The sequence below is a fragment of the Oncorhynchus gorbuscha genome, linkage group LG13 (genome assembly GCF_021184085.1).
Source record: "Oncorhynchus gorbuscha isolate QuinsamMale2020 ecotype Even-year linkage group LG13, OgorEven_v1.0, whole genome shotgun sequence".
Taxonomy (NCBI): Eukaryota; Metazoa; Chordata; class Actinopteri; order Salmoniformes; family Salmonidae; genus Oncorhynchus; species Oncorhynchus gorbuscha.
Genome location: NC_060185.1, coordinates 80,922,783 through 80,942,710, shown reverse-complemented (window position 1 = coordinate 80,942,710; position 19,928 = coordinate 80,922,783). Strand labels below are relative to the sequence as shown.

The following is a 19,928-nucleotide window of genomic DNA, read 5'->3' as shown; positions in this document are numbered from 1 at the left end:
GACAAGACTCCAATCATCTCCGCTATACCTGAATTCCATTTTAAAGTTCTCTATTAAAGACACTTATTTTGTTTTTAAGATGATGCAAATACATTGAACAAAAATCTAAACACAACATGTAAAATGTTGGTCCTAGGTTTCATGAGCTGAAATAAAATATCCCACAAATGTTTCACACGCACAAAAAAAAAAAATTCTCCCAATTTTTGTGCACATATTTGTTTACATCCCTGTAGTGAGCATTTCTCCTTTGCCAAGCTAATCCATCCACCTGACAGGTGTGGCATATTGAGAAGCTGATTAAACAGCATGATCAATCCACAGGTGCACCTTGTGCTGGGAACAATAAAAGGCCTCTCTAAAATGTGCAGTTTTGTCACACAACATAATTCCACAGATGTCTCAAGTTTTGAGGGAGCATGCAATTGGCAGCCATGTCCACCAGAGCTGTTCCAGAGAATTTCTCTACCATAAGCCACCTCCAACGTAGTTTTTGAGAATTTGGCACTACGTCCAACCGGCCTCACAGCCACAGAGCACGTGTAACCCAGGACCTCCACGTCAGCTCAGGACCTCCGCTTCTTCACCTGCGGGATCATCTGAGACCTGCCCCCCAGACAGTTGATGAAACTGTTGGTTTGCACAACCAAATATTTTTTCACAAACTGTCAGAAACCATCTCAGGGCAGCTACATCTGTATGCTTGTTGTCCTCATCAGGGTTTTGACCTGACTGCAGTTCGGCGTTGTAACTCACTTCAGTGGGATAATGCTCACTTTCCATGGCCACTGGTAAGTGGGCTCTTCACAGATGAATCCCAGTTTCAACTTTACCAGGCAGATGGCAGACAGCGTGTATGATGTTGTGTGGGCAAGCGGTTTGCTGATGTCAACACTGTGAACAGAGAGCCACATGGTCGGATTACGGTATGGGCAGGCATAAGCTACAGACAACGAACACAATTGCATGTATCATTGGAAATTTGAATGCATAGAGATACTGTGACAAGATCCTACAGAGAAGAGGTGAGGGCCCTTGGAGTATTGGGCCAGGAAAATAACCTCTCACTCAATGTCAACAAAACAAAGGAGTTGATCGTGAACTTCAGGAAACAGCGGAGGGAGCACACCCCTATCCACATCGATGAGACCGCAGTGGAGCAGGTGGATAGCTTCAAGTTCCTTAGCATATACACATCACTGATGATCTGAAATGGTCTTTTGAAATGTACAGCGATAGAATTCAGAACATGGGCCATTCTTACAGTGTTCTCCCTGTACACCAAGTCAGAACCGTAGGATACAAAAATGACGTACAAGCAGACAATGAAAGCTATTACAATATTTGATTACATTTCTCAAAAACATGTTATACGCTACATGTGCACCACAAAGTAAGAATATTCGGCGAAATTAAGAGGTGAAAATAGACTAAATAATTAGGGTGAGGCACATGGGCTACTAACAGCTTACTACACAACAGACATAGTATTACTTTCTTAGCTTCAGTATACATATCTCCCTGGCATATTACATAATTTAAGCAGCAGCATATAATACATATTTGGATCCCCTTTGTTGCGATGTACTCACTTGAACAGGAATGTGGCCTGGCTGTCCTTCGTGGTCAAATTTCGTCATCAACGAAAGAGAGAGATGCCAGATTTACAATTCCCATTTGGATGACCGTTCAAAACGTATTTTCCCCGTCTGAGTTAATTAATTCCCGACTTCCCAGTTGCAATGCTTGCAGTTAGTCACTGTCACCAATTCCTTCCAAACCACTCATTGTTGAATTTGCGCTTTCCAACTTGCTGTGTAATGTTAATGTCCACTGGCCAATGAGCACTGATACATTTTATCTTCATTATTTCTCTTCACATGACAAGGATTAAAAAAGATTTGCCAGTAGATTGTTAAATTGATTCATGATGATGACTGCTAACTAAGATTTTGAAAGTAAGATGTTGACATGGTCAGTCCAACATAAGCTACTGTGAATATAACGTGATTTGATGTCATTGTATCTGTGGCCAACGACCTTGAGCCTTCTTGGAAGGGCACTTCAAATGTAACTCTATTGCGGGACCCAAAGGGCTAGAATTGTCAATGTCTACCCTTACTAAGGACTTAGACTTGTCGGTGACGTAGTGTCCCCATAAGTGAAAGAGCACTGAGCCAATCATGGTGCAATGCTCTTGAAACACCTGCATTTTGGAGATGCCTTACTCAAGAATACAAAAAAGAGACCATGTTTGTACACGGCTTAATTAACTCACTTATATATATTTTTTTACATTGTTTGCAAACTGTTATGTGACAGGTGTTGATGCCAAAATAACATCCAAAACAGGCAAATGTCACCTGCCTATACAGTATATATGTTAGGATCAATGTTGTCACAGTTGCTTCTTGTTGAGGCAGCTGCTAATATTAGATTGCTATAGCTAGCTATCCTTTCTACAACTAGCTATTTATTTCTAGCTAGCAAAATAAGTGAGCTAGATTTAGTTTATGTTCTGCCATATGTCGATAACATAGCTAAGTTTGTCACTGGTATGAAGATAGATGGCAAGCTAAAACAGGGGAGAGAGGGAGGAGAGAATTCATTTTCTGTTTCGTCTGTTGCTGGCTTGCTAATCATCACTCAAATATGTATTTCCACTTGTAATTGATGAAAGGTGATTGTTATTTTATAAAGATGGTAATTGTGTCAATATGTTGTGAATATTGTAAAACAATCCTCACAGCTGTTGTTCATTCTAAAAAGCGTGACTTACAGTTTACCATGTACAGCAGACTACAGACAATATGTTTCTCAACAATGTACAGTAGACTACAGACAATATTTTCCTTCAAATCAAATTGAAATTGTCACATGCGCCGACTACAACAGGTGTGTTAGACCTTACAGTGAAATGCTTACTTACAAGACCTTAAACAACAATGCAGTTTTAAGAAAATACATAAAAAGTAAGAATAACAAATCAAATTAAACTGCAGCAGTAAAATAACAATAGCGGGGCTATATACAGGGGGTACCGTTACAGAGTCAATGTAGCGGGGGGCACTGGTGTCGAGGGTCATTGAGGTAATATGTACATGTAGGTAGATTTAAAGCGACTATTTTTAGATAATAACCGAGAGTAGCAGCAGCTTAGAACAGGGCGTGGGGAGGAGGCAATACAAATAGTCTGGGTAGCCATTTGATTAGATGTTCAGGAGTCTTATGGCTTTGGGTAGAAGATGTTATTAAGAAGCCTCTTGGACCTAGACTTGGCGCTTTTGTACCGCTTCCTGTTCGGTAGCAGAGAGAACAGTCTATGACTTGAGTGGCTGGAGTCTTTGACAATTTTCAGGGCCTTCCTCTGACAGCGCCTGCTATAGAGGTCCTGGATGGCAGGGAGCTAGGCCCCAGTGATATACTGGGCCATACGCATTATCTTCTGTAGCGCCTTACAGTCGGATGCCAAGCAGTTGCCATACCAAGCAGTGATGCTGTCAATCAAAATGCTCTCAATGGTGCAGCTGTAGAACTTTTTGAGGATCTGAGTCCCCATGCTAAATATTTTCAGCCTCCGGAGTGGGAAGAGGTGTTGTCGTGCCTTCTTCACGACTATGTTGGTGTGTGTGGACCATGTTAATTCCTTAGTGATGTGGACACAGAGGAACTTGAAGCTCTTGACCCACTCCTCCACAGCCCTGTCGATGTGGCTGTGGGCACGCTCGGCCCTCCATTTACTGTAGTCCACAGTGAGCTCCTCAGTCTTGCTGACGTTGAGGGAAAGGTTGTGTCCTGGCACCACACTGACAGGTCTCTAAGCTCCTCCTCATAGGATGCCACATCATCATCGGTGATCAGATCTACCACAGTCGTGTCGTCAGCAAACTTGATGATGGTGTTGGAGTCGTGAGTGTCTATCGTTGTCTCTGAATGGGAATCATACTTAGGTAGCCTGTTTTTCCACTTTTAGTTGTGGGTAGTTGTATTTCTGTTTCGTGTTCGTTTCACCTTGCAGGACTGTTTCGGGTTTTCCTTTTGTTATTTTTGTATTCAGTGTGTTGTTACTTATAATAAAGATGAACACGTATCCCGCTGCATTTTGGTCTGACGATTCATCTTCTTCCAATGTAAGCCGTTACAGCTATTTTCTATTTTGCAATAGGACAGAATATTATGTAAAATGTATCAATTGGACGTTTTTAGTATTCAAAGGTAATGAGAAGATATTAATGCCCTTTCTTTTTTGTTAAGGGTTCTGATCTTTATATGTTATCTATGTGTCTATTGTAACAAGTGCGCTGAGGGTCAGGAAGCAAGTTCAGGGAATGAGTTTTAATAAATCAAATAAACAATGAACATGAAATGCAAATATTGCACCGACATGAAAACTGAGTCAATAACACCTGAGGAAAGAACCAAGGGGAGTGACAGATATAGGGAAGATAATCAAGAAGGTGATGGATGTGAGTGTCATGTGGCGGAGGTGCGCAAGACGATGGTGACAGGTATGCGTGATGATCAGCAGCCTGATGACCTAGAAGCCGGAAAGGTAGTATACGTGACATCTGTGTGTTTTTATACATTCACGTGCATTTTAGAAAGTGTTGTTTCATTTAGGTAAGAATCACCAGAGGTCTGATTACAAGACTGTGTTAGCACAGCCAATGTCTGACCCATTCCACCCATGAGAAACGGTGACTCTGCAGTGTACAGTACTCTCTGAGACCTCTACAGATGAGCACAGTGTGTACTGGCTCAGAGCGAGATCAGGAGAATCCCATCCAGGAGTCATTTACATGCATGGGAACAGGACTGATGAGGGTGAGAAGAGCCCTGAGACTCCCTCTCCTACACAGAGCTGTGTCTACAGCCTCTTCAAGAACAACCTCAATCTCTCTGTTGCTGGGACTTATTACTGTGCTGTGGCCACATGTAGGGAGATCCTGTTTGGCAATGGAACAAATTTGGACCTGGCCACGGACACGAAATGCAATGAGTCAGGTAGAATCAGTGTAATTGAAGTGTACAGATGTAGGATCTACATTTGAGTCAGCTTGCTACAGCAGGACAATGTGATTCATTATGTGGATTATAATTAATGGACATTTTTGGAGGGGTTGATAACATAAGAGTGGTCAAATTCAGATCTTACATCTGTAGGCCCAATGTTTTATAGTACATGGTTTTTCTCTAGTGCCAGTACATGAACCTAAATCTGCCAACCTATTTATATATTTTCTTGGGTCAAAATTGTGAAAGATACTTCATGACATTCATTTTTATGTTTGTTTCAGAAAAGTCTCTGATAGTGGTTGTTGTTGATTTGGCAGTGGCGTTGGTGTTGTGTGGGGTTGGGATCATCTTCCTTGCCTGCAACAGAAGTAAAAACAAGTCTGTGAAAATTGTCAAGATAAGGAATGCAATTTGGAAAATTTGCTAGATAACCTTTGCTGCCCTGAAGTTACAGTATTTTTGAATTGCTATGGACATTTATCTTGTCTTTATTTCCTGTCTGATGAACCTTGTATCTTCACTTTTGCCCCCTAATTTGTAAAAACATTTGTTTTAAACATTTATTGAAATATGGACATGTAAACCATTTCCTGAAAAGTTTCTGTTTTGGAGATAAGATGTTGTCATCAGACAGCAACGCTTAATTAATTTCAATATTTTATTTTGAGTTTTCACTCGAAGCAGTAGGTGCCTGTCGGGGAGGAAGACATGACAGATTAAAAGGAGGACAGCTATATTAACATAGTGAAATGGTTCAATTCCAATTTGAGGGTGAAATTCCTCAATGATAACCCTTGAAAACTACTCTATGTGATGAATAATGATCCAGTAATTATATATTTTCCAAACAATACGTTACGTACCTTTAAAACGTAACATGATCAACATGTAACTGAGAAGCATTTCTATGTAATGTATTGTTCCTCCTTAGGATCAAGATGGAGTTACGTTGAATTATGCTGCATTGCATTTCTCTGAGAGGAAAACTAAAAGAGGAAGAAAGAAGAGAGAGACACCACAGGAGAGTGTGTACTCTGATGTCAGATGTTCAGACTGGGACTGAACTTAGCTTAAACATTCTAAAATGTAACATTAAGAAAAGTTACATTTGTAAGTCAGTGCAGTTTCAGTAAACTTCGTAAAGTTTTTTGATGGTTTGTTTTGAATCACATGATGAATCATCATCATCACATGTTTAGCTTTGTACTGAAAGTGCTCTACTCTTGTTAAACTCATGATTTAAGACTAGATACAGGTACCCTGAGATTCAGACCACATGGTACAAGACAACCATATTGTGTTCTGGTGAAGCTCTTTTTTCATTCTTGCTGTTTGGATGAGAAAGTAAATGGTTATACAGCTAAGGGGTGGTGCTTTAGAACTGTGTGGGTGGCTGTTTGAGTGAAACAGATGTGGAGGAGAAGCAACCAGTGTAAAAGCACAGCCATCTCGATATTGATGCATCCTGTTGACAACATCAAAAGAGCCTTCCCAGATACATAGATCAAACGCATTCCATTTTCCCACTATAGAGCCAAGACAAACAAGGCTGTACTGGGCTGGCCTGATTATGCATCCACCACTGTTTCTAGAACTGTGCTGCAAAGGGTCATTTGAAAATAATGAATCTGAGCCAGCACAGTATGGTTCAGCATGTATAGAAATGGTGAGAGTGTTAGTTAACTAACTCTGAACACTTCCACAATGAAACAAAACTTGTATTAACCCAATATGAAACAAAACTTGTATTAACCCAATATGAAACACAATTGGTATATTAACACAATATGTATAAAAGAGGTCCAAGGAAGGGAATATAGTGATATATTTATCCCCCCAAAAATTATATATTTATTTCTCAATTTCATAATCATAAAAAGAAGTACTGGTAGGTCACTAAACACTAAAGCCCCGACTTTATTTCACAGAGTCTCAATCCCGAACTAGCCTCAACTCAAGCCCCTCCCTTCAGCGTAGGGGAATGGAAAAGGGTTACAGTATAGAAAGAATGCATAATGATAGTCAGTCACAAATGGAATGAGAGAGACTTGACTCACACCTACATGAAGATAGCAATGTGTTAATGCTGTCATAGCCTTTATCTCCGCCCATTAGTGGGAGGTACCACTTATGCTCCAAACTAGTGTAGCAAAAAATAGACTTGTCAGTCATCTGCCGTACAGAGAGATTATTCTCAGGTTTTATCTCAACATAATTACCTAATTTGCATGAGCATTAAAAATTTGAACAGCTAAAACATAAAATGGTTTGTTGTAGTCAGTAGAACAAGTAGTATTAGTCCCAACATGATGGAGTGGGTTTTTGTTACAATCTATTATTAAACTTCTGCTGTACTTCAGATATGCTTTGTACTTATCTGGAAATGCACATAGGTAGCCTACAATATTGAGTCAAATACAATTCAAGTGTGAATACGTTGTTTAAAGAGTTCTGAGGCAACAAAGACAACATCACATGCATTGTTTCCACAGGAGGCTGCTGAGGGGAGGATGGCTAATAATAATGTCTGGAGCAGAGTAAATGGAATGACATTTATTGTATTTGATACAATTCCACTCATTCTACTCCAATCATTACCACGAGCCAGTCCTCCCCAATTAAGTTGCCACCAACCTCCGGTGGTACCGTGTGCCCTGTTTAACTAGGGGTTTCAATACATGCTGACTGGTCACAGTTTCTATGAGGATTATGGCAACATCACCACTACACTAAAACAATTCAAAGGTTTGATTTGATATTGATGCTGTATGTAGCACCCTTTAAGTAGTAAATACTGACTAGTGTGTTAAACTGATTATCCTATTTAGCATCTCATGTCAGTACCTTCAGTGACTCCACTATCTCCACTAGCTTCAGTTTATCATATAAGGACAATGTTAATTTGTAGAGGTAAGGGGCTGTTGTTTGTTTGTGACCAGTATCGTGTGTGACGATAATCACCCTGTAATTTTCCACTCGGGTTCGACCGAGCAAGACCCACACAGGATGACTGACCTGAAGTTGAGGTCTCATTTAAAAGAACAGGCAGACACATGTGCATTGACAAGACAAAACCTCCACTCTGAGCCTGCAGAGGGACTCACCACTTCAAAACAAAGGTGTGAACCCCACAGAAAAGCCAGTCAAGGTGTGAAAATGTAACGTGTTCAGCTCAAAAAAGGACCATGTTTAAAAATTACCCAATTCTCAAAAATGATTTTACATCAAACATCTCCCCTTAGTAACTAAATTAGCCTTAATTAACTAAGCTTTAACTGATTTAGGCTTTGTTGAACCAAAACCCTAACACTTGGTCACCTGATGACAAGTGTGGCAAGTTATTCAATCCATTCATTAAAGTTCTTTAGGTTATTTTGGTAATGTGTCAACATAACCCTGATATAAATAAGTCAACGTTGCATAAAAAACATTTGATATCGTTTAAAAGCAGCAGATCTATTACCCAGGCCTGTTTGACCTCCCCAGTAGAGAGCAGTAGATCTCACAATCATGTCACTATCATGTCTCAGGCTGTTTGTGAGACTGTGTGTGAGTAGGTGATGGAGTTTGCAGGATGGAAATAAGTGTCTCTCTGTGTGTGTACCCATGTGCTGGTATTTTTGTATAAGTAGGTACACATTGTATGAGTGAGACTGATCATGCATGTGCGTGTCCCTGTATGTTTGCTGTTGGTGTGTAGACCTGTGTGTTTGTGTGTAAGTCTGTGTGCGAGTCAAGCATGTTCCAAGGTTGTAAGTTTTGTTTAAAGTGTAAATATGCAGTTCAAAGAATTACAAAGTGGTCACTCCACCACTGAGGGGTATCCTACAAAGCAGGTTTGAGCGAGGTAACTTTGGTCAACTCTGAGTTCATCTCAGGATAGCCAGTGAAATGAAATTGCTCACCTTTTATCCAGGTAAATTTCTAACGCAACGAATCCTTCAGAACTAACTTGCTCGGGGTCAGTCTAACTCACGGTGAACTCTACTTATTCTAAATGAAATGACTGAGCTGCGAGTTGAGGACCAATGAAATCAGATTCCCTCCCTCTTGCAAATATTGCTTCATCAGCCCCTTCATTTGAGGAAGAAAACGTATTAAATATTGTATTAATTACATTTCTAATCTCAGTAATTTAATCTGATTACTTTCCGTTACTTTTGGATCACTTTCCCTTTATTAAGAGGCATTAGAAGAAAACAAAAGGATCCTTCACAGGTATTTAGTGTGTCATCATATTGGTCTCTTACCTGCGTTCAGACTTGCTCAGCTGGAATAAATGTAAACCCTTTTCAAAGCTGAATTGAACGTCATTGAGAAAACAGAAAGGTTTACGTTTTTTTTTTAAATCTCGCAAACATGCTTTCAGAATTTTTTATTAATCCAACAAGTAATCATCTTGTTCTATAAAAAGTATCTGTAATCTGATTACAATATTTTTTAAGGTAACGTCACTGATTATAGTTACCCGTTTTTATAAGAAGAGAACACGAACATGACTCATGTGGACTGTATGACCAAGCATCTGTAATGATCTGTAGGGCTTTGTAACATTTCCTTTGTTATTTATCTAAATAAAATCATGTTTGCATTTGTACGAATGTGTGTATACCTGCATATGTGTGTCTGTGCATGCATGCATATGTGCATCAACAGTCATGAGGACCAGTCAATATGAGTCAAACCTTGCTGGCCATTACAATATACTTTTGCTCTTTTGTTCTGCAGCAGTGTTGCTGGCATGTTTTGCACGCCCACGCTTGTCAAGTGGTGAGCCGGTTCACAGTGGTTTAGCTCGTAGGCGTAGGTTGTGGTGGGCCATCTCTGCACTTTGGACAGACCTCTGAGCTGTTTACTCACTACAGGCCTGTCTTCACTGCCTCTCTGTGTAGCCACAAGATGCACAGCTATGTTATGGCTGTGAGAGACTTTGACAAACAAGCTAATTTTAGCAAACCTGTCAACTTGAGAGTTGTAGGGCCAGCTTCACAGACATTGAATAAAGTTTGGAGTGAGCCTTGTTCTCACTTAGTAAATCTCAAACTTTTACCATCAACAAGTCCTGATCTGATGTAAGTCTAATGTTTTTACTTGAAGGCACACTTTTACTGACAGTTAGTAAAAGTCCTCTAGGAGCACATCTAAAACATGTTGTTAATGCAGTGTTTAATGCAACATATGAAAAACTGGTCATGAGGTTCCTATACATACATGTTCGTTGATGTTTATGACATTGTCATGACAAGTCTTACACTCAAGATGTGCTTTCAACTGATGTCTGCATTGTGCTTGTCCTACATATGGAAACATTTATACAGGGAGGCTGTTACAGAAGCACTGAACACTGAAAAGCCCCACTTAGTTTCAGCTGCTTGGTCAGGATGACATGTCTGCTGAGGGAGTGTGATTGGGTTAATTTTTATTTATTTTTTATTTCACCTTTATTTAACCAGGTAGGCTAGTTGAGAACAAGTTCTCATTTGCAACTGCGACCTGGCCAAGATAAAGCATAGCAGTGTGAACAGACAACACAGAGTTACACATGGAGTAAACAATTAACAAGTCAATAACACAGTAGAAAAAAAGGGGGAGTCTATATACAATGTGTGCAAAAGGCATGAGGTAGGCGAATAATTACAATTTTACAGATTAACACTGGAGTGATAAATAAATAAAACAGTATGGGGATGAGGTAGGTGAAATTGGGTGGGCTATTTACCAATAGACTATGTACAGCTGCAGCGATCGGTTAGCTGCTCAGATAGCTGATGTTTGAAGTTGGTGAGGGAGATAAAAGTCTCCAACTTCAGCGATTTTTGCAATTCGTTCCCAGTCACAGGCAGCAGTAACTCTCTGAGACTCACCACGTTGATGTGACCTATTTTCAGACAGAGCTGTTTCTATGACTTACCGGATGTAGAGACAGTCTCCCTGTACAACAAAACTCTTTCCAAAGTGCCAGACAAGCCGTGTCCAAAATTGCACCCTATTCCCTACTGTATGCGGTACACTACATTTGACAAGGGCCATAGGCTCAGGTCCAAAATAGAGCACTATATATGGAAAAGGGTGAGATTTGAGACATCTGTTTTTAAATAGGCTAAAATCACACTGGCAGATGAAGTTAGACCCATTCCAATTAGCCCACAGTCTATATATAAAATGAGTGACTTGAGCATAGCCCCAATTTTTAACACCATCTCTTCAATTATTTCTGGATTATGGTTCATCCTCATGTTGAAAATATTGAAGCACAGAGCAAAGGCTTTTTAGATGATCATGATGATATTGATGATGATGAGGATGATGATAATATTGATGATGATGAGGATCATGATGATATTGATGATACTGATGATTTTGATGATCATAATAATGGTGATGATAATGATGATGATAATAATGGTGATGATAATGATGATGACAATAATGATGAGGATAATGATGATGGTGATAATAATGGTGATGACAAGGATGATGATATTAATGATGATAATGATGATGGTGATAATACTGATGTTGATAATAATGATGTTGATAATAATGATGATGATGATAATAATGGTGGTGATAATGATTATGATATTGATGATGATGATGATGATGATGATGATGATGATGATGATGGTGATGATGATGATGATGATGATGATGATGATGATGATGATGATGATGATGATGATGATGATGATGATGATGATGATGCTGATGCTGATGATGATGAACGTTATATTCTGAAATCAAGACTCTCATAGTTTATGCTAATATACCTAAATCCAATGACTTGGTGACATTTGTTGTTGATTTCAAGTTGAATTCACGGTTAGCTGACAACTCAACCAAATGTAAATCAAAAGTACTCGTTAAACTGACCCAGTGGGTGAACCTGAATGTCTTTGTTGAGCCCCAATAAATTCCCCAATAGGTTCCAAAAGTCTTGCTGCTACTCTGCAGAATATATGTGAATGACATGAAGTTGTGTTATGCCTCATACAAACACGCAAGTACAGACAATCAATCAATCAATCAATTAATCAATCAATCAGTCAATGTATTGTATTTATAAAGCCCTTCTTACATCAGCTGATGTCACAAAGTGTCGTACAGAAAGTCAACATCATGTGGTGTGCTCAATAAAATATAAATCCAGCGAATGATATACAATGGCACATAATTGTTGTTTGTTAGCTGGACTCAAACTCATGTGAGAATGTGATGGTCTCGATGATATTTTTCACACACTGCATTGTTTGTCTCTGGACATGTTTTGTGTTTGTTGGTTTCATTGCGGATGGCTAAAGACGCAGTGGAAAATGTCACAGCCCTCTCATTCTGGAAGCTCTACCTCCTTATTCAAGCCAAACACAGATGGTACCTCTTGGTCTTATTCCCCTGAATGTGACACCTCACCCTTTTCACCAGGTACTTCTCCCTATTAGGAATAAGAACTTCAATGTACCTCTATGCGCTTGCAGTTAACCTCAAACAATTGGATATGTTTGACTACAAGGTATTGGCTAAGGAGTGCGTTTCATGCATATGTGAAAGCACCCTTATAATCAAGTATGTGTTTTTATTCATTGATCAATTTTCTCTGCTCGTCCACTCTACCACTAGTTTTGACAATAATGAGCACATTATAGGCCAAAATAGTAATTTGAGTTGCATGCACAAAGTGCAATATGCATGAAAAATATGGTGAACTGGATTCACTTGTACCTTTCTTTTCAAGTTTTATTTTATTTGAATTTTGAGGGGTCAAGTCTCTCACTACTTTTCCAGCTGCTAGCTAAAACAGAATGAAATATTATCTCATGTTAGTAAAGGCATCCTTTCATTGTTTAATGAGATACAACAGCGAAGGCTAACAAAATCAATTCAATTAGTAGCATTAACTTTGACCAATAGACTACAGCATTTTAGCAGTATGAAGAGATTACACCTGAGAGAAAACATTGAAGTGGTTCATAATTGTATGCAACACCACATTGACCTATGGTCAGACTGTGAGACTGGTAAAATAATGATGTCCTAAACTAGTGAAACATCGCCATCTGGTGGAAGACTACCAGAGTACCGTCATGTAAAATGTTCCTTCCTGATGCAGTATCAATTGTAATGTCATTGACAGAACTGTGACCGTGTTCATGTTACACCACTCTGTTGTGTCTTACAATAGTAAAGTGTGTTTGGTATCGCTCTATTCAGAGATAATTTAACCAAGCTGTCAATTTTTTTATTTGATTTAGAATTGGGATTTTGTTTCTTTTCAGAAAAGTAAATACACAACTTTAAGGACTGTAAAAGCAACATTTTGAAACCACTCCTATCAACACCCCATTCCATTCCTTTTTTTACTAAGCCTTACTCAAACAATACAAACTACACACACATGCTGCTCCCAAACTATGTGTCACGACTTCGGCCGTTGCCTCTCCTTGTTCGGGCGGTGCTAGGCGTTCGACGTCACCGGTCTTCTAGCCATCATTGATCCTTTTTTCATTTTCCATTGGTTTTGTTTATTAAATTGAGATTAAATTATGATGTTATATAAAACAAAAGTTCAGGACTTGTGGGCATGACTTTTGGGATCTGAGGGGTTGGTGGTCCTGCTGTGTTGATTGTGATTGGACAATATGCAAGGACTTTGATATGGGATAGCTAATCATAGAAAATGTGACTTCGCTTATGCTTGTATTTATTTCTGATTTCAACCACATGCAGGATTACATTTCTCTCTTTCTCTTCTGGAATAACCAAGTTTGCTGAACCGCAAACTTGAACTTTGTCAAATTCTGTCCAACTTCCGGCGCGCTTTACGGTGAACACTGAGGATGTACCCACTTTAACTTACAGATATATTATGTCACGCTCTCTTACCGTAATACATGTCATTCTTGACCTGATGGTTTAAATAATTTAATCTGTAGTGTAGTGGTTGCCTTAATGACATGCAAAGATAACAACTGCTGTATTTGTCCTTACGGTCACATAAACTAGGATGTACAAGGGCATCATATAAAGATAATCTTTTAAATGTGTTATTTAACCTTTATTTAACTAGGCAAGTCAGTTAAGAACAAATTATTATTTACAATGAAGGCCAACCCCGGCTGAACCCTAACCGACTACGCTCGGCCAATTGTGCGCCGCCTTACGATATACAGATGATGATGATACAGATGATGAAGTGGAATAATTATTTTGTGTGTGATTATCTCCGCAGGGAAAGAGAAGCAAAGAAAGGATTTTCCGTCTGGAATCAGAGAGAATTGTCCCTCTTCTTACCCTCTGAATAGTTTGATTGAAGCCTGAAACAGAACCACTGTCATTGTGATGATCAAATAGGAACACTACATCTTTGCTCAACCCACAACCAACCTCAGCTGGTTCATGTTCAATACGAATACCTGGAGGTATCCAGTAACAAATGCGTTTGTTCTCCATTTCAAAGGTCAAATTTGGGCACGAATATGAACAAACTCCTCCCCTTTCACAATTTTCAAACAGAAATGGGGTGTGCCTTTTGTGGTTCGTTGATGTTTCATTCTGGTCATGCGCACCTTGACCAACGTAGCTAGTTCATTAGCTAAGCTAGCCACTTTAGCTAGCCAGTAACTCCTCTAGTATGTGTTGATGTCATTTCACAGGATAGTTTTTGGATGAAAGCTGTGGAAATTGATAAGAAATTGTACTTCTGTAGCCAAATATTCAATTTATCCCAAAGTCGACCTTTAAAACATTTGTCATAATGAGCATGACCCTGATCTTCAGGCTGCAGTAATTGGCTATCTCCACATTGGAATGACAGTGACCATAACTGATAACCGAAACAAAACTGCCAGAGAGAAGATGGCTGGCAGGCTGACTGCTGACCGGAACCGTTCCTTGTTCCACTTCGATCCGGTTTGGTCTCAAACCCGAGGGTGGCTTGATGGGTGTTGAGGGCTTATGTGGGGCGGCAGCGGCAGCGGGGAGGCAGCGGCAGCGTAGCCTAGTGGTTAGAGCGTTGGACTAGTAACCGGAAGGTTGTGAGTTCAAACCCCCGAGCTGACAAGGTACAAATCTGTCGTTCTGCCCCTGAACAGGCAGTTAACCTACTGTTCCCAGGCCGTCATTGAAAATAAGAATATGTTCTTAACTGACTTGCCTGGTTAAATAAAGGTAAAAATAAAAAAATAAAAATGTGGGGAGGGGAGTAGGGCCATTCATCACTGTACCTCTCACCTCCACCACCCGTTCCACTGTCCTTCTCGCCCTCACCTTCAGAGTGAAAAGCAAGAGAGGTTGGAAATGAGAGAGAGAGAGATGAGGGATACAGAAAATGAGAGCTGTAGAAAAAAAGTGGAAAAGAAAGTGTAACCATGTATTCATCGGCAGTTTTAATGAGTAAAGTCATACCGTATAAAAAAAAATCATGACAGCTACAGTATGATGGAAACAGGAAGTTTCGGTCCAATTTTATAAATGCCAACAGATCATTTGTTCGTTTGACATGGTGGGATATTTTTGAGTCGGTAAAATGTATTATGCTAGAAATGATGGTGGACATGCCTTAATGCGTAAATGTTGATATAATAACCATCATATATATTGTAGTAAACTTGAAGACACGTGATGATATGTTGTGTGGTCCTCCTTCCACTACGACCAAACTACGACTCACGCAGTTTATTAGGCTATAGATGAAATAAGTTAAGGTGATGAGCTCGATGCTACTTTACAATAAATATTGACATCCTTATTCTGGTGACATGAGGATCAACGCTTAACTGCCATTTGACAAATAAAAATATCCAAAATGATCTTATCATGTAAGTCCATGGGTGTCAAACTCATTCCACGGAGGGCCGAGTGTCTACGGGTTAAGACAACCAGGTGAGGGGAGTTCCTTACTAATTATACTGAACAACAATATTAACACAACACGTGTTGGTCCCATGTTTCATGAGCTGAAATAAAAGATCCCAGAAATGTTCCACATGCACAAAAAGGTTATTTCTCTCAAATCCTGTGCGCAAATTCCTCTGTCAGAAACCTTCTCAGGGAAGCTCATCTGCATGCTCATCTTCCTCACCAGGATCTTGACCTGACTGCAGTTCGGCATAAACTTCGATGGCCACTGGCATGCTTGAGAAGTGTGCTCTTCACGATGAATCCCGGTTTCAACAGCACTGGGCAAATGGCAGAATGAGTGTGGAAAGAGTGCCCCAAGGTGGCGATGAAGTTATGGTATGGGCAGGCATAAGCTACAGAAAACGGACACAATTGAATTTCATTGATGTAAATTTGAAAGCACAGAGATACCGTGAGGAGATCCTGATGCCCATTGTCGTGCCATTCATCCGCTTCCATCACCTCATGTTTCAGCATAATAAATCATGGCCCCATGTCGCAAGGATCTGTACACAATTCCTGCAAACTGAAAATGTCCCACTTCTTCCATGGCCTGCATACTCACAAGACATGTCAGCAATTTAGCATGTTTATTTATATATATATATACATATATATATGTTGTTTTACTTTTTCTTATTTTTCTTTTAAGGGGTGGATCAGCTAGAATATTGGAGGAGGGATTGTGGTTTTAAAAGAAAATGTCACGCCTTGGTCATTGTATTTTGTGTTTTTGTTATATGTTTGGGTAGGCCAGGGTGTGACATGGGTTTATATGTTGTATTCGTATTGGGGTTTGTAATATTTGGGATCGCAGCTGATTAGGGGTGTTGTATAGGCTTGGCTGCCTGAGGCGATTCTCAATTGGAGTCAGGTGCTTATCGTTGTCTCTGATTGGGAACCGTATTTAGGTAGCCTGAGTTCGCTTTGTATTTTGTGGGTGTTTGTTCCTGACTCTGTGTTGTAGTCACCAGATAGGCTGTAATTAGTTTCACGTTCCGTTCTGTTGTTTTTGTATTTCAGTTATTTCATGTACCGCTATTCTGTTCATTAAAGTCATGAGTAACCTACACGCTGCATTTCGGTCCGACTTTCTTCTTACAACAGACGAACGCCGTTACAGAAACACCCACCACCGCTCACGGACCGAGCAGCGTGTGAACCCGCAGGAGCTAAAGGAGGACGTTATGGACTGCAGAAGCATGGAGTATACGTCGTGGGAAGAAATCGACAGGTGGGCGGCCGACCCAGAGAGAGTGCAGGTGCCCGCTTGGGATTCGCTTCAGCAGTGCGAAGAGGGCTATAGACAAATGGAGTCTAAAAGGAAAACACGGCGACGCAGAGCGAAAAACGAAAGTAACCCCCAAATATTTATTGGGGGAAAGCGCAGAGAGAGAGTGGCTGAGTCAGGGTTCAGACCTGAGCCAACTCTCCCTGTTAATCGTGAAGAGCAGTTGCAGTGGGAGAGGCTGCACCACTTGGAGAATTGGACATGGGAGGATGAATTAGACGGTAAAGGACCCTGGGCGCAGCCGGGAGAATATCGCCGTCCCAAGGAAGAATTAGACGCGGCTAAAGCAGAGAGGCGCTGGTATGAGGAGGCAGCACGGCGACGCAGTTGGAAACCGGAAAAACAGCCCAAAAAAATTATTGGGGGGTGGCTAGAAGGGAGAATAGTTATGCCAGGTAGGAGACCTGCGCAAACTCCCTGTGCTCACCGTTGGGCTAGAGAGACCGGGCAGGCACCGTGTTATGCTATGGAGCGCACGGTGTTTCCAGTGCGGGTGCAGAGCCAGGTGCGGCACATACCAGCCCTTCCTATTGGCCGGGCTAGAGTGGGCATCGAGCCAGGTAAGCTTGGGCAGGCTCGGTGCTCAAGAGCTCCAGTGCGCCTGCACGGTCCGGTCTATCCAGAGCCACCTCTACACACCAGTCCTCCGGTAGCAGCTCCCTGCACCAGGCTTCCTGTGTGTGTCCTCGAGCCAGTACCACCAATTCCAGCACCACGCACCAGGCCTCCAGTGCGCCTCGCCTGTTCAGCGCAGCCAGCGCTTTTCTCCTCTCCTGCGCTGTTGGAGTCTCCCGCCTGTTTAGCACAGCCAGAGCCTTTCTCCTCTCCTGCGCTGCCGGAGTCTCCAGTCTGCCCAGCACCGCCAGTGCTCCCAGTCGGCCCAGCATGGCCAGTGCTCACAGTCTGCCCAGCGCGGCCAATGCTCCCAGTCTGCCCAGCGCGGCCAGTGCTCCCAGTCTGCCCAGCGCGGCCAGTGCTCCCAGTCTGCCCAGCGCGGCCAGTGCTCCCAGTCTGCCCAGCTCCGCCAGTGCTCCCAGTCTGCCCAGTGCTCCCAGTCTGCCCAGCGCCGCCAGTGCTCCCAGTCTGCCCAGCGCCACCAGTCAGCCCAGCGCCGCCAGACAACCAGTCTCTTCCAGATCTCCCCGACAACCAGTCTCTTCTAGATCTGCCCGACAACCAGGATTTACCGGAACCTACTACCTGCCTGAGCTTCATCTCAGTACTGGGCTTCCTCTCAGTACTGGGCTTCCCCTCAGTACCGGGCTTCCCCTCAGTACCGGGCTTCCCCTCAGTACCGGGCTTCCCCTCAGTCCCAGGCTGCTTCGGTCCCGAGCTGCCCCTCTGTCCCGAGCTGCCCCTCTGTCCTGAGATGCCCCTCTGTCCTGAGATGCCCCTCTGTCCTGAGATGCCCCTCTGTCCCGGGCTGCCCCTCTGTCCTGAGATGCCCCTCTGTCCTGAGATGCCCCTCTGTCCCGAGCTGCTCCTCAGTTATGTGGGGATCTGGGTGAGGACTATTAGGCCATGGTCGGCGGAGAAGGTGGATTATCCCAGGACGTGAAGGGGAGGAAATAGGACATTAATGGAGTGGGGTCCACGTCCCGAGCCAGAACCGCCACCATGGACAGACGCCCACCCGGACCCTCCCTATGCTCTTGAGGTGCGTCTGGGAGTCCGCACCTTAGGGGGGGGAGTTCTGTCACGCCTTGGTCATTGTATTTTGTGTTTTTGTTATATGTTTGGGTAGGCCAGGGTGTGACATGGGTTTATATGTTTTATTCGTATTGGGGTTTGTAATATTTGGGATCGCAGCTGATTAGGGGTGTTGTATAGGCTTGGCTGCCTGAGGCGATTCTCAATTGGAGTCAGGTGCTTATCGTTGTCTCTGATTGGGAACCGTATTTAGGTAGCCTGAGTTCGCTTTGTATTTTGTGGGTGTTTGTTCCTGTCTCTGTGTTGTAGTCACCAGATAGGCTGTAATTAGTTTCACGTTCCGTTCTGTTGTTTTTGTATTTCAGTTATTTCATGTACCGCTATTCTGTTCATTAAAGTCATGAGTAACCTACACGCTGCATTTCGGTCCGACTTTCTTCTTACAACAGACCACAGAAAACATTAATCATCAGCGTACAATGAAGCCTTTATTTTTAAGCCACGGATTTCTAATCCCTTAATATAGTTGTTGGATCTAATTTTAACAACTAGCATTTCGATGGCAATAATAAATAGTTATTCTGATATAGGACAAGCTTGTTTTACTCCTCTTGACAGTTTAAAGCTTCCAGTACTTGTCATATATGATCTCCAATGTATCGTCCAGCTAAAGTACCTGTCTGATTAGGATGAATAATATCTGAAAATACCTTTTTAATTCTATGCGCCAAGTATTTAGTTGGATTTTTTGCATCAAAACACTGAAGTGTAAGATGCAACAATTTTTTTAAATGGACTGGATCTTTATACAGTTGAAGTCGGAAGATTACATACACCTCAGCCAAATATATTTAAACTCCATTTTTCACAATTCCTGACATTTAATCCAAGTAAAACTTCCCTGTTTTAGGTCAGGTAGGATCACCACTATATTTTAAGAATGTGAAATGTCAAAATAATAGTAGAGAGAATGATTTATTTCAGCTTTAATTTCTTTCATCACATTCCCAGTGGGTCAGATGTTTACATACACTCAATTTGTATTTGCTAGCATTGTCTTAAAATTGTTTAACTT

At 41.5% G+C, this 19,928-nt stretch overlaps 1 pseudogene; it reads left to right on the top strand.

Moving 5' to 3' along the window:
• Positions 1-19,928, top strand: part of LOC123992371 — a 50,421-nt pseudogene that overhangs the window by 28,825 nt on the left and 1,668 nt on the right.